Source organism: Ambystoma mexicanum, chromosome 1p, assembly GCF_040938575.1.
Source record: "Ambystoma mexicanum isolate Mex_15411 chromosome 1p, UKY_AmexF1_1, whole genome shotgun sequence".
NCBI classification, from domain to species: domain Eukaryota; kingdom Metazoa; phylum Chordata; class Amphibia; order Caudata; family Ambystomatidae; genus Ambystoma; species Ambystoma mexicanum.
In genome coordinates, this window is record NC_090921.1 from 1,493,937,561 (window position 1) to 1,493,964,442 (window position 26,882).

Here is a 26,882-nt window from a genome sequence, read left to right on the forward strand (position 1 = left end):
GCAGGCTGTAGGTGGGAGCTATGATGGCTCGGGGCCATCAACATCGGAGGGGCAGGCATCGGCCGGAGGGCAGGAGGACCCTGGACGGGAAGTGTCTTCCATATGGCAGCGGTTGGGCCATGCGATAGATGCAGAGCGGCAGCGGGCGGAAGAGGCACGGCTCACGATGGTCAGGGCGGAGAACTCCATGTGTAGGGCCCTGAGGCGGGCCGAGTGCCTCAAGGCCATTCGCAGGGACCTGGAGTTCCAGATGTCATCGTCCCTGCGAACCCTTGTGGCCATGGAAGAGGACCGCCTCCGGGACATCGAGCAGGAGTTCGATGATGCCCTGGCCCGGGCCATCAACATGTGAGCCGTTGGACTTGCCCGCTGCCCTTGTAAATAGTTAGTTAGTTAGTATTAGGTTTCCTTTAGTTTTTTCTTTATTTTGGACCGCTTGGACAATGGACCACATTTTTGTATATAGTTTTTTTAATTAGGTAGTTTTTGGTAGGTTTCATTTTTTAAGTTGGGCTCATGGACCCTGGATTCTTCAATTGTACATAGTTCTACATTGGATTCATATTTTTTAATATTTTTTTTGTGTTCACCATGGAGCAATGGTTTTTACTTTTTATTTTCCCTTGGATTTGATTTTTTGAACTGTGACTTTGGACAACATTTCTTTTTGGATTTCTTGTTCTTATGTTTTCTTGATTTTCATAATTTATTGGACATGGACCATTTCTTTTGTTATTCCCATTGTTGTGTGTTTAATTTGATTTGCGTTCATGTTATCTTTAATATATATATTTTTTATACTTCCATTTGTAGTATCATCTCATTGGTTTCATGCATGTCATGATATGGGTTTTGACATTCACTTGCACCCATTGTGTGTGTGTGAAGGACATGTGTTCATCCACCTGTGTGGATGTTGGGAAAAAAACACCTCCATGGACTCATGGCCTGCACGGCTATGCCAATGTGGGAGAACTGCTGCCGTCGCTCTCATGACCCTCTTCTGCTGCATCAGGAGGTGGTGGTGCTATGGGAGGCAGCCCACGCAAAGCCCTGGTATGGTCCTCCATGGCAGCAAGCATGCGGGTGTGGAAGGTCTCGTTCTGGAGGATTATAGTGCAGAGATCCCCATGCAACACCTGACGTGATGTCCGGATCTCCTCCCGAGTTGCCTGCATCTCAGCTGAGAGCGTACTTGTGAGGTGCCCCAGCCGCTGTTCTGCCCTAAAATTAGCGGAAGTCTCAAGCTCAAGAAGAGTCTGCCTGAGGTTATGGAGTTCTTCACTCAGGGCTTTCCTATGGGCCTGGGACTCTATTGAGATGGATTGACGCAGAGTCTCCAGTGCCGCCGGTCGGTCCCTGTTGGACGCCAACATGTCTTCCCTGTGTGATTGGCAAATGGAGTCTGTTGCCTGCTGTAGTTGCTCCATCTGCCTTTCAGGTAGGATAATAGAAGTGGCCACCCTCTCCATTGCCTGAGCCATCATTTCAACTGGGTTGCCATAGAGTACATGGAGTTCTCCCATACGCTATTGCCTGGTGGTGTATGGCCACCGCGTCGACGGGCACCACACCTGTTTGGGGCAAGGCGATGTGCACCTTGCTGGGCTGGCACCGCCTGAGGCTGCAGGACTGCATTCCCCCTCTGATCTGCTGGCCCAGGAACAGGATCAGATGCTGTGGAGTGTGACCCTGCATTTGTAACCGCCAAAGGCGCCTCTACCAACACTGACACCCCCATAGAGGGATCTACCCCTGGTACAGGTGGGTTGGCCAGAACAGAATCCCTGCCAGAAACACTTACCTGTGACGGCACATAGGTCTCATCATCCAAATCAGCACCTGAATAGAGGTCTGGGGAGGTGCACCCAGAGACACCCCTGGAAAGTATGGTCAGCAGCAGGATTGGGTTCTCACCCACCACCACACCATGTCCCCCACTGGTGCCCGGCCGTGCCTGGGATTCCTCCTGGGTCTGCACCATCTCCTCATCCTCAACAGCATCAAGTGCGTCATCCCCTGCAAAAACATGAAAGAGAAAAAATGGAAAGAGGCATTAGCATCATAGCACACAAATAGGCTTGTCAAGCTACAGAACCAGTACATGATTCACACATGTCCCACATGACTATAACCCTCCCATGCCTGCACTGTCACTGAGTAGTAAGGGGAGGCAAAAGGCAGACACTGATGACACCAATATGGGAGAGCAACACATTTGCTGCATGCTGGGTAGCACTGCCATCACACATTGGCCTGTGAGTGGCATGTCCAATACACATACATGACACATGGCAGCACACAGATGGCATTTATCATAGCCATGGTACATTTGACAAGTACAGCCATATGTCAGTGATTGAGTACTGTCACCCATCCATGTGAGATGGACATGATGACATGAATAATGCTGCATACTGTGACTAAGTACACATGTGCCACTCACTGCAACACATGCAAGGCACAAGAATACAGTAATAGTTGGCTGATCTATTTTTCGTCACATTGACATTGCAGGAAACATCTGCCATTTTCCACATGCAAACAGGCACTCGTTTAAACATATGTGCTGGCCAATACTCCATCAGCCTGAATGGTCTCATTGTGCACATAACCAGGTAAAGCATTGCCCCAGTGTGGCCAGTAAACAATGACCGAAGCATATCACATATGTCACAATATGGTTGATAAATGTCTAGCAAAAAAGGGGAGAGTGGAAAATATTATCCTGAAGGCACACTTACAAATTCTGACCAATGTAGTTGCAAGATGGCAGTACAAGGTCAACTGAAGAATTGTGGACCTAATAGGATACTGTGGGCAGAAGGGATGCAGTCATAGCCAAATACAAGGCACGTGATCCCATGTGAGGAAGGAAATGGGTGACCCATAACAATCTGGAGTACACACCCTCACCTGGCACTCAATCAGAACCCGTCACCCAAAATACATACACATGCACTACACACACACGCATGGGCACTCACCGGACAATGCTTCGTAATCAGGTAGTTCTCCCACACCTCGGATCTGTTCCTCTGTGACGAAGGTCCCAGCAACAGACTCATGTTCAGTGAGTTCATTGTCCTCTTGTGGAGACCCCTGCCAGTCACCAGAGTAGCGGCATGATTTGAGGCCAGCTTGTCCTTTGCTCTGCGTTTCAGGTCATTCCACCGCTTGTAGCAATCATCAGCTGAGCGCCTCACAAATCCAAGGGCACTTATGTGGTTGGCGATGGTCTGCCAGTGTGCCTTACGTTGACCAGGTGTGGTCTTGGACCCTGCAGTCACCACCATTTCGTGGCTATTTTGCGACACATAGCTCACAAGTGCATTAAGCTCCGCGTCATTAAAGCAAGGCTTCCTTGACGTGCCGGAGTGTGTAGCCTGCCTGGGGTCTCAGCCTGTCATGCCAGAGCACCCTTCTTCCTCTTTTTAGAAGGTGGAGCGGAGCCAGAGTGGCTAACGCCGCTCTGGTCAGTAGGGGCAGAATCACCGGTGGACCCGGTTGTTGGAGTGTGCGAATGCACATTGACCATAGGACTTGGTGCAGGCATTGTCTGAAGTGTGATGTTGGCAGGGGGAACATCAGTATGATGGACCATGACCGACACTGTCTTGGCTGGGTGAGTCAGAGCTGGGGCGGATGGAGCTGCAGCTGCCCCTGCAGCCTCACCACCCTGCATACTTGGGGCAGCAGATGACATAGCTGCCCCAGATCCACGTGCTTTGGTGACAACTTGCACTGCCACACGTGGCCTAGGCTTGCTGACCTGAAAGTCAGCCAGGGAGTCATCATGTGCCAGGTCAGGTGCCACAATGGACTGGTCCAAAAGGGGCTGAGCTGGGATGGTCTCAGCCACGTTTCACTCAACCATAGGGGGGGGCATGGGTGTCCCTGATTGGTCCTCCACACATGGGGTCTAGGGGCACCCTGCAAATCCTGGCCACTTCCCCTACCGTGCCCACCACGTCCACCTTTTGAAGGTCGGCCACCTTTGCCACCCTTACCGCTTGGTCGCCTCCCAACCATGGCACTGATGTTGTTGTGCGTATGGGAGGAGCAGTAAACTATTCTCCTGGGCAATCGGGGGTCAAAGGGGTAGGGTACTAGATGGAATTCATACCCTAGTGCTTTAACAAGGCTGTATGTGACCCCTGGGGGAAGATGAGGGGTCATGCAACGCACAGGCAGCCCAAAAACAAAAATAAACGTGCACGCAACCCCTCATAGTCCACGTGCGTGGAAAAATGAACCTGCACTACGGTGTGCCACTCAGAAACACAAAAATAAGCGTACGCATAATACACGCAGCCTACAATGACCTCTGAAGGGGAGTGCGACACACGGGGCAAGCACAGTTGCTAAGTACGTGTGGAACTCACCTTCTGCATGGAATAAGAACGTGAAAAATACGCGCGTGTGTGCGTTGGCAACACCCCCGCCAAAAGAAGAATTGTACGTTGTCTGAGGAGACAGGACAAAAGGAGAAGTGAACACTGTTTGAGGAAACAGGCCCAGAAAAGTAGAAAAATGAAAGCTGTCAGAGGTAACAGGGAGTACGAACTTGAAACGCTGTGAAGTAATCGCGTGTGAACCGACAAGAAGTACAGAATTCACCCACTCGCTCTCCACGAAAAGCACGTACAAGAAAATGGCGTTCTACACGTACCTTTTAAACCGGCCCACACGTACACGTCACTTACGCATGTACGCGTCCTTTCCTCCAATTACACGCGCTGACACTCGGACGTGCAGCTTTTCCACGTGTGCTCTGTCATCACGTGCTATGAGGGAAACACCAGAGAGGCAGAGGGCCACCAGCTTCACTGCCACCGAAGTTGGTGTCCTGGTGGAGCATGTCCTGGGGCATTATGATGCCCTCTTCGGAACAAGACGCGCCAACAAGGAAGGACGGACCAGGATCTGGAAGGATATCGTGACTGCCATCAACACGGAGGGGGTGGCAGTCCGCGAATTCCATCAAGTCAAGAAGCGCTGGGAGGACTTCAGGTCCAGGGCCCTCAACAAGGCCCGGCGCCTCGCGGAGGGGGGCCGGGTCAGCCTGAGCAACATCCAGATGAGGGTCCTGGAACGTGTAGGCCCAGCGCTCCACGCCCAGATCCTTCAGAGGCAGACCCGTCTGGAGTTGAGCGGTAAGTGGCCAAGCATTGCTGTGTGAGACAGGGCATGTTGCAGTGTGCTGGTAGTCTGATACTTGCCTGCATGTGTGACATAGGCCATGTATGGATATATGTGTGTGCAAGGACATCATGGTCATGCATGTGGGACCAGTTATGTGTGAACCACATGGTAGGTGCATGTGTTTTCATGCAACATTGGGTTCCTCTATGCAGAATGCACACCTGAAAGCATGCCAGTCTCTGTCCTGGACATGGAGGGGGGATGAGGAATGGGTGCTGATGTCACATACATGTATGGTGCACATGTGTGTGTGTGTGTGTGTGTGCGCCAGAGAAGTGTGTGTTTCACTTTGAAACGCCATGGATGCATGTGACTTTGAAGGCAACATCTTGGTTTACAAGGGCCCTTGTACATGGGTGTTGATGTTGATTGCAGGCGCCGGGAGTGTTTCTGCATGTGTGTTGCATGCATTGACCTATGTGTTGTGGAAGGACAGGATGGAAGTGACATTTGACAGTGCCACTCATGTGTTATTGCTTCCTGTCTAGGGTATTTTGTGCTGTACCCTGATGCTTGTGTTCTATGTCTCCCTCTACGCAGCGTCAAGTGAAGAAGAGGGCGGAGACGGCGCTGTGGAGCCAAGCAGCGGGGATGCCTCCACCAGGCGGCGACGCGTGGCCCAGCCACCCTCCCAGGAATTACCATCATCCTGGAGCGAGGGGGTTGGTGCCGGGTCTGCCACAACGGCTGTGGCGGAAGGGCCGGGTGAGCCCCACAGGGGCTTCCAATGGTGGAAGACGGTGTGGAGACATCCAGGTTGGTGGTCTCCACAGAGGAGGAGGAGCCCGCTACTGAGCCGCACATGGGGCCTGGTGGGGGTAGTACCACTGGTGCAAGTGGTGCAGTCCAGGGCCAGGGTCAGGAGGCAGCACAGGTCACCGCGGAGGGGCCTGTGCATGTCGCTGTCCTTGACCCTGTGACTGCACCATCATGCACCAGCAGGGAGGCCCTGTCCCAGGCCCGTCCGCAGGTAGCGGAGAGTGCCATATCACCTGCCTCTCCACTACCTGTGGGCGAGGGGTCCCGCGACTGTATGGGATGCATCCTGGTGGGTGTCGCGTTGGGCACGCGTGTCATTCGTGAGGACGTGCGTTCTTCCTGGGCGGAGAACGCACGCCATCACGAAGAGCAGCGTTGTCGCATGGCACTGCTGGGAGGGGCCCTGGTCGGTGGGTTCCTACATGTGACGCGCACTCTGGCGGACCTCTCCTCCTTTGTGGAGGCTATGCGCCGGTCGGTCTCCACATCGTCTTCCGGCCCAGATTCCACCAAGGCCCCCTGTGGACCTGGCCTGACCAACACAGCCAGCTTGGTGGAGATCCCATCCCTGCCAGTCGGGAGTTGGTGGTCCAGCAGGGGTGGACACCACAACTGGAGACCAGCAGATGGAGGATGTGCAGGCACCATCGGACAGGGCACATGGACAGCAGCAGCAGCAGCAGGAGCAGGCTGTAGGTGGGAGCTATGATGGCTCGGGGCCATCAACATCGGAGGGGCAGGCATCGGCCGGAGGGCAGGAGGACCCTGGACGGGAAGTGTCTTCCATATGGCAGCGGTTGGGCCATGCGATAGATGCAGAGCGGCAGCGGGCGGAAGAGGCACGGCTCACGATGGTCAGGGCGGAGAACTCCATGTGTAGGGCCCTGAGGCAGGCCGAGTGCCTCAAGGCCATTCGCAGGGACCTGGAGTTCCAGATGTCATCGTCCCTGCGAACCCTTGTGGCCATGGAAGAGGACCGCCTCCGGGACATCGAGCAGGAGTTCGATGATGCCCTGGCCCGGGCCATCAACATGTGAGCCGTTGGACTTGCCCGCTGCCCTTGTAAATAGTTAGTTAGTTAGTATTAGGTTTCCTTTAGTTTTTTCTTTATTTTGGACCGCTTGGACAATGGACCACATTTTTGTATATAGTTTTTTTATTAGGTAGTTTTTGGTAGGTTTCATTTTTTAAGTTGGGCTCATGGACCCTGGATTCTTCAATTGTACATAGTTCTACATTGGATTCATATTTTTTAATATTTTTTTTGTGTTCACCATGGAGCAATGGTTTTTACTTTTTATTTTCCCTTGGATTTGATTTTTTGAACTGTGACTTTGGACAACATTTCTTTTTGGATTTCTTGTTCTTATGTTTTCTTGATTTTCATAATTTATTGGACATGGACCATTTCTTTTGTTATTCCCATTGTTGTGTGTTTAATTTGATTTGCGTTCATGTTATCTTTAATATATATATTTTTTATACTTCCATTTGTAGTATCATCTCATTGGTTTCATGCATGTCATGATATGGGTTTTGACATTCACTTGCACTCATTGTGTGTGTGTGAAGGACATGTGTTCATTTACATACTTGCCATTGGGGTTGTATCATGTAATTGGCATTTCTATGTGGGTGGATGCAATACTTGGGTGGGTCTTTGGCATGTGGAGGCTGGCCATAAGGGCCAGGGATCTAGATTGTGATGACGTGTTGGCTGGGGGACATGTGTTGGGGCCTGTTGGCAGGTGCTCCGCACTGCTGGGGGTGGGGGTGCAGGGGACATGTGTGGGGGCCTGCTGGCAGGTGCCCTGCACTGCTGGGGGGTGGAGGTGCAGGAGACATGTGTGGGTGCCTTCTGGCAGGTGCCCCTCAGTGCTGGGGGCTGGGGGTGCACGGGGACTTGAGTGGGACATGAGTGTGGGCCTCCTGGCAGGTGCCCTGCACTGCTGGGGGGTGGGGGTGCAAGGGGACATGAGTGGGGGCCTGCTGGCAGGTGCCCCTGACTGCTGGGGGGTGGGGGTGCTGGGGGACATGAGAGGGGGCCTGCAGGAAGGTGCCCTGCACTGCTGGGGTGTGGGGGTGCTGGGGGACATGAGTGGGGGCCTGCTGGCAGGTGCCCTGCACTGCTTGGGGCGTGGGGGTGCAAGGGGACATGAGTGGGGGCCTGCTGGCAGGTGCCCCGCACTGCTGGGGCGTGGGTGTGCAAGGGGACATGAGTGGGGGCCTGCTGGCAGGTGCCCCACACTGCTGGGGGTGGGTGTGCAAGGGGACATGAGTGGGACATGAGTGTGGGCCTGCTGGCAGGTGCCCCGCACTGCTGGGGGATGGGTGTGCAAGGGGACATGAGTGGGGGCCTGCTGGCAGGTGCCCCACACTGCTTGGGGTGGGGGTGGAAGGGGACATGAGTGGGGGCCTGCTGGCAGGTGCCCTGCACTGTTTGGGGGGTGGGGGTGCTGGGGGACATGAGTGGGGGCCTGATGGCAGGTGCCCTGCACTGCTGGGGGGTGGGGGTTCAAGGGGGTAATGCGTTGGTGCTCACTAGTGCAAGGTGACATTTGGCTTGGCTGGGGGGGCATGCCCATGGTGGATGGGCTGCCTGCGGGACATGACCAGGGGTGCAGGGTAGTCCCCTGTGGTGTGGTCTGCCTGCAGGGGCCGTGGAGGGTGTAGAGGGAACACCTGGGAGGACCCACACTGCCAATTCACGTGTAGGACTCCCCTGCACCCCCGAAATACACGTACCCCACTTGCACAGGGCCTATCGCGTGTGGAACTTTCCGCGCACCCCAGTAATACACGTCCCCTGCTGAAATTGCGTGTTAAACTTCCCCGCACCCCAGAAATACACGTACCCTGCTGAAATTGCGTGTGGAACTTTCCGCGCACCCGAGTAATACATGTACCCTGCTGAAATCGCGTGTTAAACTTCCCCGCACCCCAGAAATACACGTACCCTGCTGAAATTGCGTGGGTCTTCCCGCGCAACCCAGTAATACACGTAACCTGCGGAAATCGCGTTTTAAACTTCCCCGCACCCCAGAAATACATGTACCCTGCTGAAATCGCGTGTGGAACTTTCCCGCATCCCAGAAATTACACGTAACCTGCTGAAATTGCGTGTGGAACTTCCCGCGCACCCCAGTAATACACGTACTCTACTGAAATTGCGTGTTAAACTTCCCTGCATCCCAGAAATACACGTACCCTCCTGAAATCGCGTGCGGGACTTCCCGCGCACCCCAGTAATACACGTACCCTGCTGAAATTGCGTGTTAAACTTCCCCGCACCTCAGAAATACACATACCCTGCTGAAATCGCATGTGGAACTTCCCACGCACCCCAGTAATACACGTACCCTGCTGAAATCGCGTGGTAAACTTCCCCGCACCCCAGAAATACACGTACCCTGCTGAAATCGCTTGTGGAACTTCCCGCGCACCCCAGTAATACACGTTCCCCGCTCAGCGTTTGTTGTTTGGCAGCCCTGTATACTGGTCCAGGGTAAGCGCAGCCCTTTGCGCTGAATTGGGAATTTTGATGGCTTTTCCTTGCGCGAGGGCGTTCTTGGGGGCGTAACTGGCGCTGCTGCAGGGTTGCTGCGCCACTCTGTGCCACGGCTTGTTTTGGAGGCTAAAATCCATGAACACGCTGTGCGCGGAAATCGATTTTAGCGCACGCGGCTGGCGCAGACATTCGCACGCGCACACTGTGCGCCAGCCGCATGCGCCACTTTTGTGCGAAATTCTATGAATTACCCTGTAAGATTTGTGAATACAACAAGTATTAGAAGGCCAGGGGAAGTGAACTGTCCTCCTTGTCATTTGGGTCTGTGCCCGACAGTGAGAGATCCAGGGGTGGAAAGTTACCACCCAAAGTTCATTGAAAAGGAACTGTTGAATCGTTTTGTTGAATACGATTTTGTGAAGGGTGTATGCCCGAAGAGGGGGGGCCCAGGGCTGAAACCATCACCCAAGGTATACGTGAAGTAGAACTTTGTGTTTGTTGGATACATCAGGCCTCAAAGGCAAGAGACTTTTTATTGAAAAGATACTTGGCCATAGAAGAACCCTATAGCTGATGCGGAACTGTCGCCTCCTGCTGGGAAAGCTTGAACATGTGCTGTATTCAGGAAACCCACCTTGTGCCATGCTGAAAATGTGGGGAAGGCAAAACCCTGGCAATCACATCCTAACGTATTATTTGTGAGTGAACACTTCTTTCTTTATTAAAACCCTATCCCACACTCTTTCTGTAATTAGTTGTAAGGAATTGGCAATACTTTTTTAGTATATGCCTTTTTATTTTGACACAACGCCACAAGGAATGCCTTATTTTTCATTTGATGGTCGACGCTTGCTACCATCTTAGATTTAGGTTTAGCTTAGGCGTTTTTTCCACCCTGCATTTGCAGTTTGATAAACACCCTTGATTTGTGATCACGTGTGTCTCTTTTTACTGTTGCCACCATGAGTCCCTTTCTTCTATATGGTTTTCTGCTCTAATGCCCACTTTCTCTCATACTTTCCTCTATATATAATGGTAAATGTGCCCTTTCCACTACAACGGGTTGTCTTTCTCATTTGACCCTTAGCGTTATAGCACCCCTGTCACTCTTTAAGGATATGGTGCCCTTCAGAATGAGGTATGCTCAAGGTTCAGAATGAAAAGGAGGCCCATGTCTTGGGGATTTTGTCTAGGCTCACCCATAACTGGGCCACCAACTGCCAAAGGGACTTTAGAGCTTGCCACACTTAGCCTCAGGTGAACCTAAACTCTCTCTGTAGTCATCCTGGGGGCAGCTGACTCTTGCAGATGCATTTCTGCCGATATGCTTCAGGTCCCTTGTCTCCTCGTCTGATGCTTGTGGACATTGTTCACTGTACTGCTTCCTTTCCTGCTCTCACATTTCCCTCTCACTGAGCCTCTCTTACACAGGCCAGGCCAATTTCCCTTCTCTCACTTGTAATGTGTCATTATTTTGGCAGTATGGACCAAGAAGTTGCTCTTTCCTTTGGCCGATATTGTCCACATGTTATGAAAAAAGGTTGGTGACTATTCTGAGGTCTGGACCCTGGGCCTGGTGGCTCTGCTCCTGCTTGCTTGCAACCAACATCTTTTTGTAGGTCCCCTGGAAATGTGGGTAAGTCCTTGGGTTGGGTACCAGAAGCGTCCAGTTTATGGGAGGAGCCAAGTTTACACCACTATTCACGGTTGGAACGCCTTCCTCTGCTCCAGCAACTGCACAACATTAGTCTGCTAGCTTGGGAGTAGTACTTTTGATTTACCTCGATTTCAAATATCTCGCTCTCACCTCTCACATGGAGTTGCAATCTCTGGGAGTCTCTAACCTTTGCCCTTACAGGCCCCTTGGTTCCCACAATGGCTGAGTGATCGTTGCAAAGGGGTTGTTTCCCAGGGCGATATTGGAAGGTATGGGTTTGGACCATGTTTGTTCCTTATCATGTTTATAGGCAGCAATGTTATGCCTAGATATTAGAGGTATACCAGTTCCTTCTGTATAGACTTGACATTACTCAAAACAAGATATCAACCCAGTGATGAGACATCAACACCCATATGCCACCTCGATGAATATTATAGCTCAGGCTCTGTGGGTCTGGCAGGCAACCATGGTCTGCAGCATCCCCTCAGAGGTAGGAGCAGAATGTAGAGTTCAGACACCATCACATCTCACATTTCAGAGATTGATATCATTCTCCCACTCACCATCAGAACTCCTCAGTTCTAATAATTCCACAGCCAACAAGCAGGATCAGCAGAAGACCTGTGCTCCCAGACGTCTCCAAAACGATTCCCTAGAAAACAGTAATCACACACCTCTTTTGGACACAAATAAACTGTTCAATGGGACAACATTTTTTCTCTCAAACCCTAAAAGCAAATAGTGGATCACTGTGAATGTGACAACTACTGAAAAATGCTCCAAGCTTATTTACCTGACTGCGCTCCTTGAAAAGTACATAGACCCAGAATGGTTTTTCCATATGGAGTCTCATATTATCCTATCAGTTGCAGCTAGAATTTAGGCTAGTGAGATGAACATAACCTTCTGTTTCAACTATTTGGATCATCCTAATGAACATTGAAAACTCAAAGACCCCTAGTACCCTCATCCTTTTGAACATTTCAGCCACCTTTGACACATTCATACATGACATAAGGATCATTAAAGATACACAGAAGCCTACAATGAACCTGGTTGCGCTTTTAATTACTGGATGCTATACATATTTAGCAAAGGCAATAGACATTAGTTGCATGTGGCAAATGCAGACCCTCTACCTGCACGTGTCAAGGATTGGACAATTGTCCAAAAACAAGAAACACCCAACTATTCACTGTCTTTTAGATGCACTGTATTACATGTGTACATATGTTCAATGTTGAAAGTCTTATGACTTATATACAGTAGCTAGGAAATGCCTAATTCTAGGACAATATTAATTTATTTGGTCACATCTCTAAAAAATTCGACTTAAATGAATGGCAAAGCATATTTCTCTCTTAGGCCACTATCCTATATTTAGATCTTAAGAGAGCTTCTTCAGGGCACTTTATTGTTTTCGACACATAAGATCAAATAACGAATGAGACATATTTTAAAACAAAAAGTATGAAAACATAAAGACACAACAGAACATAAAAATGGATTAGTGCTAATCATATTGGCTACTATTACAAATCTTATTTAAATCCTTCTAAAATTGTTATAACCATATTCATTGGACTTATATTATCAAATTCATGGAATTATAACGCATCTATCTGGAAGATATCCCATATAGTTACAGAAATGATCTTTTATTACAACTCTCCCAATGTCATGACCCTCAGCCATGATCCCCACTGGCAAGCCCATTGGCCATGTGGAATCAGAGCTCGGATCGCTAATAAGGCCTAGCATCCACTCCTCAGCCCCTCTTAGGGCCAGTCCTGGCTCCTATGGCACCAGGCTCATAAGTAAGGAAAGACATCTGCTTGAAGAACTACTTTATTTAGGCTTTCAGCCAACATGGAGGCATCCACATAGCTTGATTCCTAGAACCAAGCTATGCGGTCTAGTGTTTTGGGTGTGGTGGCCTAGGGACTACTTTACCTAGACTACTTTGCAGTGGATATTTAAACCACAACCAAACAAGACAACACGCTTCGCGTTACTTTGCTTCTTATAACGTGATGCTCACCTTGTCCAGCTTTCTCACAGGCCTGGCGAATTCCAGACCTGCAGAAAAACCAAGAACATCGTTAGCAGCAGAATCTTACCTGCATTCATCATCCTTTACTGCTCGCAGCTCCTGGGCAGCTCTGTTGGAGGAGTTCACCGCCCGGATCGAAGGACCTGAGAAAAGGAGAAAGACATCATTAAAGGAGGTAGTGGAGACATTACAACCACAAAGCGCTTAAAGACTTACCTGGTTGGTTGCTTTCCGGTCGGCATAGCTCCGGAACTCCATCTGCGCTGGGAACTCACCGCGACCTACGGAAAAGACAAAGGCACAGGTCAGTGAGGCCAAGACATCACTGCGCTACGCAAAGCGCATCCTTACCGCATCATAGCACTATAGCGCGCCATCATCTACCGGTGAGAACCAGCCTACACAGTTCTCCAAGCGGACACTCCGCGCTCCTAGGGAGATAAAAAGAGGCATTTAGAACAGAGAAAAGGCATGCAAGAATAACAACGCCATCAATCGCAATAAGACCTACCTGAAAGACACTACAAGGGCCGCAGTCAGTGAAGTAACTGAATCGCCCGTGCCCACAAAAGACAATGCGCCCCTGCCCAGAGAGCAGGACGGAGAGTCCACCGATTCTGACAACCAGGTGAGAAGAGAACCTGGAGGGGCTGGAAACACAAGGTAGGTGGGGGAAAACTTACCTTGGTCGCCCATTCCTAATTTAGTCTTCATTTCCAGGCAGAATCCCATCGACACCGAGAACCACACCAGGGAATCATTGAGAAGGGCACCAATGACCAACTGGCTGGGTGGCGTCCCCGTGGATACCAGATGAGCGTAACAGTACGCGAAGCCTCACATAAATAATCCCCCTGGGCGCCATGGTAACATCAGAAATCGACCAATTGGCCCAATAGTTGGGGGACCTTCGTGCTGAGGTTCATTCAGCCCGACAAGAGAGGCTTACAAGGCGAATTAAAGGACGTCTTGGCCCAGGTAGTTGATCCCCCCAGAGACTGTACCGAATTCATAAATCTGGTTGTGCAGCTAGACCATCGGTTGCAGGACCGAAAAGCAGACCGGTCCAAAGCAGACTCTTGAGTAGTTTATGTTCGGCCTAGAGACAATGCACCACGGGTGCCAGACAACGCCGTAGAACCCAGGCAGATCGGAGGGATACGACCTCCATTCACAAAACAAGATAGGGATAAAAGAAGACAACAGCAACTTTGTTTGTATTGTGGAAAACCAGGACATTTTCTGAAAGACTGCCCAATAAAACCCCCAAGGAGGACAGTCGGGGTCACAGAAAAGGATGAAGTTAGGAATCGGAAAACTACCAAGCTCGGCAACCGTAGAGGTCACTTTGTCGAGTGATGAGAAAGAGCCACTGACCTCACACTTTGAGATACCCGTGATCTTAATAAATTACCAACAATCGTCAGAGATGCATGCCGTAGAAGCGTACATCGACAGCGGAGCAGTTGGGAACTATATAGATCAAGAGTTGGCAGCAGAGATGGGGCTCCCTTTGTGTTCTAAGTCTACCAGGGACAAGGTGACTACCGTGGATGGGACAGAAATCGGACCAGTAACCCAGTGCACAGCTGCAGTAACCTTGCTGTGCCAGGATGGACACTAGGAGTGTATTTCGTTCGATCTTATTAAGGCACCTCAGTTCCGGTTGATACTAGGGATGCCATGGTTGGTTGCTCACAACCCTTTGATAGACTGGTGGGCACGGAAATTAACCTTCTCCAGCAACTGCTCCCTGGCTTGCTACTCTCCTGACGCGGAACCCGACTCCTGTGTCTCCAAGACTTCCAATACTAGAGCCTCTACGCTGGGGGTAACTAATACTTTGCCAGATGAATATCGTGACTTTCAGGATGTATTCCAAAAAGACCAGGCTAACACATTGCTGCCACATAGGCCTTATGATTATCAAAATGACTTTATTCCTGGGGCACAAATCCCTTGCGGCAGGATCTACGCTCTCACCGAACCAGAAAACCTTCACCTGAAATCCTATTTGGACGAGTACCTTGCAAACGGGTTTATCCGCCCATCTAAGTCCCCAGCAGCCAGTCCTTTGTTCTTCATACCGAAAAAGGAAGGGGACTTGAGGACCTGTATTGATTACCGCGCAATAAACCAGATAACCATGAAGAACCGCTAGCCCTTGCCTCTTATCCCGGAAATGCTAGACCAAGTCAAAGATGCCCAGATCTATACCAAATTAAACATTCGGGGAGCATACCACCTGGTCCAGGTCAGAAGCGGAGATGAGTGGAAAACCGCTTTCCATACCAAATATGGCTTGTTTGAATATCAAGTCATGCCTTTTGGCTTATTTAACGCTCCCGTAGCGTTTCAATATTTCATGAATGATGTCTTGAGAGAACTGATTGACGTTTGCGCCTTAGTGTACATTGACGACATGTCGGTCTACTCAGCCTCAAAACAAGATCATATCAGGCATGTTCGTTCAGTCCTCACCAAGCTCCGCCAACATCGTTTGCATGCAAAGCTGGAGAATTTTTTTTTTCACGTCACCAAAGTACAATTCCTTGGTTTCATCCTTTTGCCGAAAGGCATCAGAATTGACGTACATAAGGTTGAGGCTATTTTAAAATGGCCATCACCAACATCTCTGAAGGGGATACAGAGCATGCTAGGCTTTGCAAACCTTTACCGTCGGTTTATCCCAGACTTCTCTCCGGTTGTGCAACCGATCACAGTACTGCTACGAAAAAGCAATAAAAAGTTTGCTTGGACTGAGAAAGCAGAAAGAGCCTTTCGGGAACTGAAACAAAGGTTCACCTCTGCTCCAATCCTGCGGCACCCTCGTCCAGACCTCCCTTATGTCGTAGAAACTGATGCTTCCAGTATGGCAATGGGAGCGGTCCTTTCACAGAGGGACCCAGAAACTGGCCGGCTGCATTCTGTGGCCATCTGGTCAAAACAAATCTCACCCCCGGAAATTAATTACGCTATCACGGACAAAGCCCTCCTAGCCATCAAGTCTGCTTTCAAGGCGTGGCGACGCTATCTTCTGGGAGCTAGAAACACCATTACAGTGATCACAGACCACCGGAACCTGCAATATCTCAAAACAGCCAAAGCCCAGTCTTCACGGCAGTTACGGTGGGCCCTCTTCTTCGCCGAATATGACTAGGTGAACATCTTTCGACCAAGAGTTAAGAATGGGAAAGCTGACACCTTATCTCAAATGGGCATCAATGAAACAGTGTATACAACTCCAGACCCGGTACCCATCATACCTGAAGACAAACTCTTGCCTATCACAACAACTTTATCACAAGCCGAATTATGAAACAAAATTTGATAGTCAATGAACCCGGATGCTTTCCTCGCATGGCAAACTCAAGGAGAACAATATTGTATCAAGGATCAGTTACCTTATTTTAGGGACCGGCTATATGTACACGAGAAGGAGTTACAACAGCATATCATTTCAGGTTATCATGACTCTCTGATTGAAGGACACCCTGGCATTGCTAAAACTTTAGCCAAGGTGAAAAATAACTTTTGGTGGCCTACCTGGCGAAAGGACATTGTCCAGTATGTTCAGTCCTGCGGCGTCTGTGCACAAAATAAATCACAGAAACAGAAACCATCGGGTCTCCTACAACCACTGGACATCCCTCCCACTCCATGGCACACTCTTTCCCTCGTCTTTATCACTGATCTGCCACCGAGTCAAGGCTTTAACACCATTCTTGTAGTCGAGGATTTGTTCTCAAAGATGGCACTTTTTATTCCTCTCAAGGGCCTCCTGGACGCATCCACCCTAGCAGAAGTATTTCTGGAAAACATTGTCAAGCTGCATGGCTTTCCATCAGTTCTGGGCTCCGATCGAGGCAGCCAATTTGTATCCAACTTTTGGAGAAAATGTTGCACAATGGCACAGATTGACGTCCGGCTATCCAGTAGTCACCACCCCCAGACAGACGGCCAAACCGAGAGGACCAACCAGACCCTCGAGCAGTATTTACGGTGCATGCTGCACCATGAATTGAGAGATTGGAAGGACTTACTGTGGATAGCCGAGTACGCATATAACAACTACGCACATTCTAGCATGGGCCAAACACCTTTTTACACCTTGTATGGCAGACATCCATGTACATCAGAACTTGACCTTCCTGCCAGCTTGGAAATGCCTACAGTAAAGACTCTTCATACAACCATCACTCAGGCGTTCAGAAAGGCGAAGAAACATCTTATTCATGCTAAAGAAAAACAAAAGCACTTTGCCGACCAGCATCGGAAAAAGGCTCCAGACTATCAAGTAGGAGACCAGGTTTGGTTAGCCGCCAAATACGTACCCATCAAAGGGACCCAGACCTTCCGTCCTCGATATTTAGGACCCTATACCATCAAGGCAATTAACAACCCAGCAGCCATCAATTTGGACTAACCACCTAATCTTCAAATCCATCCGGTATTCGATGTGTCCCTCTTAAAACCAATGCAACCCGGTACACGAATCAAGACAGCGCCTCAACCTATACTGATAGATGGAGAACCAGAATTCGAAGTCAAGGGCATCCTGGACTCTAAGTACTCTAGATCCAAGTTGTACTATCTCGTCGACTGGAAGGGATTTGGGCCTCAAGATAGATCCTGGGAACCCAGTGAGAACATCCATGCACCACCTCTGATCAAGAAGTTTCATCAGAACTTCCCAACTAAACCTGCACCAGGCAGGAGACACACCTTTGGAGGGACCTTGGGGGGGAGTGCTGTCACGGCCCTCAGCCCTGATCCCCACTGGCAAGCCCATTGGCCAGGTGGAATCAGAGCTCGGATCACTAATAAGGCCTGGCATCCACTCCTCGGGGCCCGGGGCCAGTCCTAGCGCCTTTGGCGCCAGGCTCATAAGTAAGGAAAGGCATCTGCTTGAGGAACTACTTTATTTAGGCTTTCAGCCAACATGGAGGTATCCACATAGCTTGATTCCTAGAACCAAGCTATGCGGTCTAGTGTTTTAGGTGTGGTGGCCTAGGGACTATTTTACCTGGACTACTTTACAGTGGCTATTTAAACCACACCCAAACAAGACAACACGCTTTGCGTTACTTTGCATCTAGCAATGTGACGCTCACTGTCTCCAGCTTTCTCACGAGCCTGGAGAATTCTGGACCTGCAGAAAAACCAAGAACATCGTTAGCAGCAGAATCTTACCTGCATTCATCATCCTTCACTGCTCGCAGCTCCTGGGCAGCTCTGAAGTTCACCGCCCGGATCGAAGGACCTGAGAAAAGGAGGAAAACATCATTAAAGGAGGTAGTGGAGACATTACAACCACAAAGCGCTTAAAGACTTACCTGGTTGGTTGCTTTTCGGCCGGCATAGCTACGGAACTCCATCTGCGCTGGGAACTCACCTCGACCTACGAAAAAGAGAAAAGCACAGGTTAGTGAGGACAAGACATTGCTGCGCTACGCAAAGCGCCTCGTTACCGCATCATAGCGCTATAGCGTGCCATTATCTACCGGTGAGAACCAGCCTACCCAGTTCTCCAAGCGGACACTCCGCGCTCCTAGGGAGATAAAAAAGAGACATTTGGAACAAAGATAAGGCATGCAAGAATAACGACGCCATCAATCGCAATAAGACCTACCTGAAAGACACTACAAGGGCTACAGTCAGTGAAGTAACTGGACCGCCCGCACCCACAAAAGACAACGCGCCCCTGCCCAAAGAGCAGGACGGAGAGCCCCCCGATTCCGACAACCAGGTGAGAAGAGAACCTGGATGGGCTGGAAACACAAGGTAGGTGGTGGGAAACTTACCTTGGTCGCCCAGTCCTAATATAGTCTTCATTTCCAGGCGGAATCCCATCGACACAGAGAATCACACCAGGGAATCATTGAGAAGGGCACCAATGACCAACAAGCTGGGTCGCGTCCCCGTGGATACCAGGTGAGCGTAACACCCAATACATGACCTTGAGTTATTTTCTGGCCTTAAAAATGATCTTTGCACAAAAGTTCAAATGAGTGATTAAACACAATGAGAACTAATCTCTGTACCTCTTGGGTATTTCCTTCTTTGCTTTCTGATAATTGTTAATTTCAATTTTATAATGAAGCTTCCTGTTTTTTACTGCTTGTAATTCCTTATTTCATTACAAAGATGAAGAACAACCAAAATTACAAATATCATTTGGGGTGTCCAAATTCGATGTATCCCCAGCTTTGATAATTATTAAAATTAATGTAAAGAGCTTGCCTTATTATATATATTCAGTGCATTCCTTCCTTGTATACTGCTGAATATCCAAAGTATTTGATTATGACAATGCCTATGGCGCACGGGAGATAACAGTTGGAATCTAAATATGTATAAGCAATTCTTATTTTTCTGGGGCGTTAAGAAATGTAAAAGTTTGCATGCACATGAGCTTTCACAATCGTTTTGCATATATTCCTCAACTTAGCACTTGCGGGCACATACAACCCTAAAGAACCTAGAGACGAAAGTTCATAAGAAACAAGTTCATAAGAAACATAAGAAACAATAAAATCACAGTCTTACTCGCACCATGCACCGCAAACAGCTACTTCTCAAGCTACTTGCCAAAGCGCGCGCGCCAATGGCACGTGCACTCTGGGTAATGCAGTCTTTCCTGTAAAGGGGCAGGGTTTAACCTATTAAAAAAACAAAATATAGTTATATTACTTATAACACGATGGCAAGTCCATAGAAAAGTCAAGTATAAGTCCAAATGGTATCCGTGATAGAATGCAGTTAATGTCCGTACCGCAAAAGTGTTCTAGAGATCTAAATGGTTCCACAGCAGTCGGCAGCACGACCCAGCAGTAACAGCAAACAGTTACTTCTCAAGCTACTTGCCAAAACGCGCGTGCACTCTGGGTAATGTAGTCTTTCCTGTAAAGGGGCGGGGCTTAACCGCAAAAGTTATCCAGAGATCTAAATGGTTCCACAGCATTTGGCAGCACGACCCAGCAGTAACAGCAAACAGCTACTTCTCAAGCTACTTGCCAAAGCGCGCGTTAAACAGACCCTTCAGTTTCTAAACAATTCTTATTTTTCTAGGATGTTAATCTAACCCTTCAGTTATCCTTATTTCAAATTTGATAGCACTTATAATTGTTGTTCTTGCCACAATAACCTATCTAACAACACGCTGCTGTGTTTATATGTTCCATACTAATATGAACTATTGCTTTAGCCCAATTACCACTGCTGCAATATCTTACCTTATACTTGAGTTAGACTGTGCAGTGTGATAACTGCATATTTTTTGGCTTCCTTTAATGGCACAGCACCATTTTGGAATCCCTTTATATGCACATGTTGTAAACATGAAAAGGATTAGATGGACTTCTACTATTTCTTTGTTGGTTCCTCTATCTTGGGAGGTCCACGATGGTATTATTGCCTATTCGGTTTTAGGTTGTTTTTATTCTGATTATGCTCTACTTATTTTTCATGGCTAATTCTCCTGTGCTATTTCAAAACATATAATACTCTAAATGTAATTTAGTTATCTTTAAGAAATATACATTTCAGCTTCAAGACTGCTCCTACCTTAGTTCCTCCATTTATTTTAAAATGGTGAAATTGATGCATGTTCCCAATTGATTTCTAATTATAATACTTTATGATCCCATAGCTTGTGATCTTTGTATTGCTCTGGTATAACATCCTTAAGATGCACTATACTTATTATTTTGAACTATCCTGTTTTGCAAAAATGCTTCTGTTCTACTGAAGGTGAAATTTCCTTGATACATTCAATGTTACATCTCCCCTAATTACCCTGCATCCACTATAAATTAATTGACACAACCTCAGTTGGAGTCTTCCAGTGATGCATAAGAATTCCATCTCATCTTAATTTTTTGTGTCATGCAAGCTTTATCACAATGATCGAACATATTTTACATGTAAATGTCAGCCTAAAAAGGAATGTAGTCCATGATCGGTATTTAATCCTGCCATTGTACTCCAAAAGAAGAATATTAATCTTGTTTGTTGTTTGCGTAATACTTTCTCATGATCATCTCCTCTTATGTCAACCATCATTTTCCTTAATTCCACAGGATCTCAGTACATTTAGGTCAGCTCCATTGTGCTCCTTCGCCAAATGGAGGGTCAAAGGTTGTTGTGTGTTCTATGTATAGAACTTAAATGTTCATACATTCTGATTTTCAAAGACCTGATGGTATTACCTATATATATATTATTACAAATACATGTTTTCCAATATGGATCAACAGTCTAGCTGAAGAGTAAACTACTAACCTTTCTCCTTTCAAGTCAATCTCACCTATCATTACATGTGGTGCGCCACAGGGATCAAGCCTCTCTCCCCACCTCTGAAACATCTACATGGCACCCTTATTTGAGACAAAGAACAAACAAAGAATTACATGCTATAGATGGCAATTAAATTGTGAACAAACTCAACAAAATAACAACTACACATGGAAAACACCATAATTCTCATTGTGTCTTGGAAAACAAAGAACAGATTAAAACCCAAAGCTGACAAAATTGAAATAATGATCTGCCCAACCAAGACACTACACCCTTCCACTATACAAAGGATGTAAGAGATGGGAACCTTCCCTCAGTTCAGCAAATCAGTAAACAACTGCAAGAGTATTATAGACAATTCCCTTTCCCTGGAGCAAAAAATCAAAGCGCAGATTACAAATTGCTTTCCTCTCCTGAAATGTATCCAATATATCATGCATTACGTGTCTTTGCAGCACAGAACTGTCATCATTTCAGAATGATCATAGTAGCAGTATCATCCATGCTGGACTATTTATAGGTACCACTTATTACCTGCTGACTTTCTTCCACAACGCATGCAACTGCACCAAGTCTACTACTAAAACTTAGCATATGGGAACACATCCTCTTGGACTTTCAGGCCTAACTCAGGCTTCCTATCAAATGCAGAATTCAATTCAAAACACTAATCACCCAACTGACAGGCCACCAGTGAGGTTGAGATGTAATCATGGAGACATTCACCCCTTACAACCCATGCAAGAAGCTACGACCAAGTAGTGCTGCCTTGTTGATAGTTTCCCTGGTACCAAAGGAAATGGGAAGGCGAGACCACCTTCTGTACAATGATTATCAACCTCTGAAACACCATGCCTATACAATATTGCATAGAGAAGGACCACTTGATCTTTTGAACACTACTATAAACAACACTCTTTTCCAAACTTGAGTGAGGACTATAACATGAATCCCACATCCATCTCCAACTGAGAGGAACCTCAGATGCCTAATAAATATGAATGCATTTTTGGTATTGGTAATTTTATAGTCAATACATGCCAACAGGCACCAAAGATAACAAACTTCAACTTAGACCTAAAACCCTTGACACCGATATTAAACAGATATCCTACCCATTTCCTAATGATATGAACTTCAGAATGTTTAAAAACAAGCAAAGAAGCATGAAAGAACAGGTATTTATTATTCAACAAGTGGTGTATAACAGTCATCACTGTGAACCCCCAACTTGGAAATCCTGACAACAGGTTCCACATCAATAACCAATGTTTCCAACTTACTCTCATATATACCAAAATGTCAGATTCTAAAACAGGTAAAATCAAGAAACAGTGTAGAATACCTAGTATTGATTATCCCACTAGACTTGTAACAATGCAGCTGCACCGTTGAAAAATCATAGGCAACTATTGATAGTAAACACAAGAGTCCTAATAGGAACTCAGGTTCCAATGAACCTCTACATTGTGCCAAGGAACCAAACACCACAAACATGGATTTGAATAACCAACTTCCATTCCTCCTAACAAATTCAGTTGTCAACTGAAGACTCCCTCTTCCACATTACACTCGGTTTGTCAACTAACAGAGACATAGCCAGCAAAGGCTTGGCTTCTATTATAGCACCCACAACGGACCAGCCACTCTTATCTCTTCTTTCATCTCACAAAATTGCATATTAGCGTCTACCCAAGCTGGTAGTAAGACTCTCGTAAGTATGCAAATGAGCATTGCACCTGGGTCTCAAATGGCAAAACAAAACCAGCAGGTTCAACTCATCCCACTACACAAGTTATGCCATCCACAACACAGTTACATTACATTTTAAAATAAACCAAGCAGTGTCTGGTTTTTACATATCGCCAAATGCCCTTTTTTGAGACTATGTGCATTTTTGAAGAGCTAAAATCTTATGTAGATATTGAATGTTCATCACACTTGGGCAAAGTCCATTCTCTCCTGTCTATTTTAGGTAATGATGATGATGAATGTATATACAACATGTTCATCATTCCACACAAGTATCACATAACACATACTATTATCACATTAGCTTACGTGCCAAGCGCTAACCCAATTTTGTTACTTATATCCTCAGATATATACCAAATCCTGAGGTTGAAACCAAAAACAGATGACTTTAGCATCAATAAATTAATTTTGTTTTCAGAAGTTCTTTTTGTCATTTCCGCATCTGCACACGGACTGGAACATTTGATTATATTGTAATCATGTATTGCATCTTATGACGTCACACACACTGCATCTGACGTCATCAGCATTATAAATAATGAGCATTGCAAAATGGTAACTATAAACATGCTGCACGCCATTAGCCCAAAGGGGCTTGTATGAATGCATCCCTCTACTTGATAATGGGAAAGAGTAGAAATCGCATCAGTCACAAGGACTTTGTTCTTTTATTTTGTGGATTCTTGCTATATCCAAAGCCAAGACCGTTATTTCAATTTTTTTTAAAATAGATTAAAGAACACGCGGCACACCAGTAGTCCAACGGGATTTGGATGAATTCATCCCTCTATTTACTTATAGTTAAGAGTAGTAATTTTTCTCAGGCACCGGTACTTCATATATCAATTTGTCAGATTTTTGCAATCCCTTCAAAGATCCAAAGCCAAGATTGTTTTTTTTATATATATAATAAAAGGCCAGATGTATGTTTGTCCAATGCAGTAGAGACTGCACACTTCGCCTCTTGTCGCCGCTAGAGGGAGCTATTGCCTTATGCATACAATAATAAGACGTCAAGTTCAGCCAACAAAATCTGTATTCTCTCTTTGCTTTAAGCCGATGACACTTTATTGATGGTGACTAACCTCTGTATGTCTGTCCCAGGAATGTTTGGTCACATTAGAAAACTTAAAAAGACAGAAGGGCTAAGTGTGAATTGAGCAAAATACAAACCTCCATTTTATCCATGATGTGTTAAATAGCTGTGATCAAGATCGTGTCTTTTCCATGTGCCTAAATCTTTGCTAACATGTCATATGCAATTAATTTGGTGTATTTCAAGAAGGAATTTCAGTAGTTAGGGATCCCAGATAAGAAGCTAAAGCTGCAAGGGCAAAGCTGAATGCACTGAGGGAGGAGGATATGATGGGTGGGCTTCCTTGTCCAAATTCAGATGTGTTACCATCTACAGTATAATGTGTTGTTCATGGACCACAGGTCATGTGAGGCCCCTGTAGGGACTGTGTGCATGGAATGTTCTCCTGTTCTCTGGCATGGAAGCTCAGAAACTATCCTGCTGTCTACCAATGTGGTGTTGGCCACATGTAGGACTGTCATAAAAAAGCATAGGTACACCCAGTCCCCATATGGCCTACTTTTACCTTGGCAAACCCCACATTTATCAATCACAGTTGCATGCAGGGACACTCTTTGGATTCAAGAAGGTGGGCATTCAAACACTGGCTAAGCAGTACAAGAAAAATAATGTCATGCCAACTGCAGAACTGATTGAGATGAAACCCCTCAACCAAATAACTTCCTTAAGTACAGCCAGTTTAGGGGCTGGATAAATGCTCAATCAACAGGTTTCCCAAAAATGTATTCCTTTATGCACTTTAGCCATGTACATAGGCTTTTACACTCTTTTTTAAAAAAAAATTTTATAAATGATTGACACATTGAAGATACCCAGAGACATTTCTACATGGATTATTTCCTTTTAGTCAGGTTTAAGGGAAGAAATCCCACCCAGGCATTTATCTTATAATTTCATATTCTTGCTTTCAGATTTAACCCTATCTTGTATTCCTATTAACCCATATTCCTAATGTTTGTGCGACCATTTGCAAAAACGTTTTTCATATTAGGATTGAAACCTAATTTCTTAGGTAAGATGAGACCATCAGGCTGATTCGTTTTCATTGATTCTTCTTACAGATTGAAATGTTTGTCAGAAATAGAAATATGACTTAATTTTGTTTTTTGAATTTTGCATCCCTCTTTTCGCTCTTGAATTCATGCTAGAAACTTGTAATTTAAACAACATTCTCTAATATTGATTTTCACTATGCTGCACTACTGTATGTGTTTACATTCGGATTATTTTATTATTTTTTACTCTTCTTTTTTATTTGTTTAAAGATTGTTATTTGAATATTGAAAAGGCAGATGATACAGAATAAACTGTTAATAATTTTAAACTGTAAAGGTTTGGTGTACCAATACTTATATAACGAATTAAGAATATGTTGAAAAGCTAATTATAAAATCCAAAAATAAAATATTGATAATTAATAAAAACGAAGCATAATATTAATGCGACATAAGGGGTATACAAACAGACAAACAAGACACAGAACAATAGGAAAGGATGGGGAAAGGGCAAGATATATGTTCAGTTAGATATAGGCATTGAGATATTACATGAATACATTACATTTTTTGTCAAATGTATGCACACAATCAAATGTAACAGCATGACATTTTTCTATACGATGCATTGAACAAATAGAATTCCACCAAATATTAAGTGATAAATTGGTAGTATTCTTCCAATTAAAAGTAATATTTTGAAATGCAATATTAATAAACAGGTTAAACAAACTTGGTGGGTCTATTTGTCTTATAGCTGGATTGTCAACAGAGCCAATCATAAGGTTGTCCAAGGATAAAGGCTCTGTTAAATGAAAAATGAATTGCAAACGTGACCAAACCTTATACCAAAAAGCATGAACAAATTTACAATTTTATATTAAAATAATAAAATCTGTGTTAGGTTCGTAACAAGACAAACATTTATTAGAATAACTATCTACATTTTTGGCGATGCGCATAGGAGTTAGGAAGGCCCTGTGGAGTATGAAAAAATAAGTTTGCATAAGGTTGGCAGCAGGAGATGTGGCCTGATAAATCTTCCAAATTGTGGTTCATTGCTCGGAGGAAATCTGCAAATCCCAATCCATTTTCCATTGACTCATAATCTTAAGGTTTGGATGTTTAGACAAAGGGTATTCATTTAAAATCAAATATAATTTAGCAGCCTTAGTGGATAAATTATTAATCATTATATTAAAGAGAGGGTTGGGAAATTTTTGATTAAAGGTAGCTATGGATTTAGAAATTGTTTTGATTAAAGATGTGTAGAAGGGAAGGTCTGACACAGGAATATTATAACAAGAGCAGATATCTGAAAAAAGGACAATAGTTGAGTTGTGAATGAACTGTTTGACAAATTTAATATTTGAAGAGTACCATCTATGTATAACACCATGATTTAGTTTGGTGAGTTTTGCTTATTGAACCAAAGAAAGGTGTTTTCAGGATCAGTTTTAGAAAAAAAAGTTATCATGTTTAAGAAATGTAATGAGGGGAAAGAGGAGATGTTAGGCCAGGAGGATGTTATTAGGAAGTGAGCAATGGAGAAA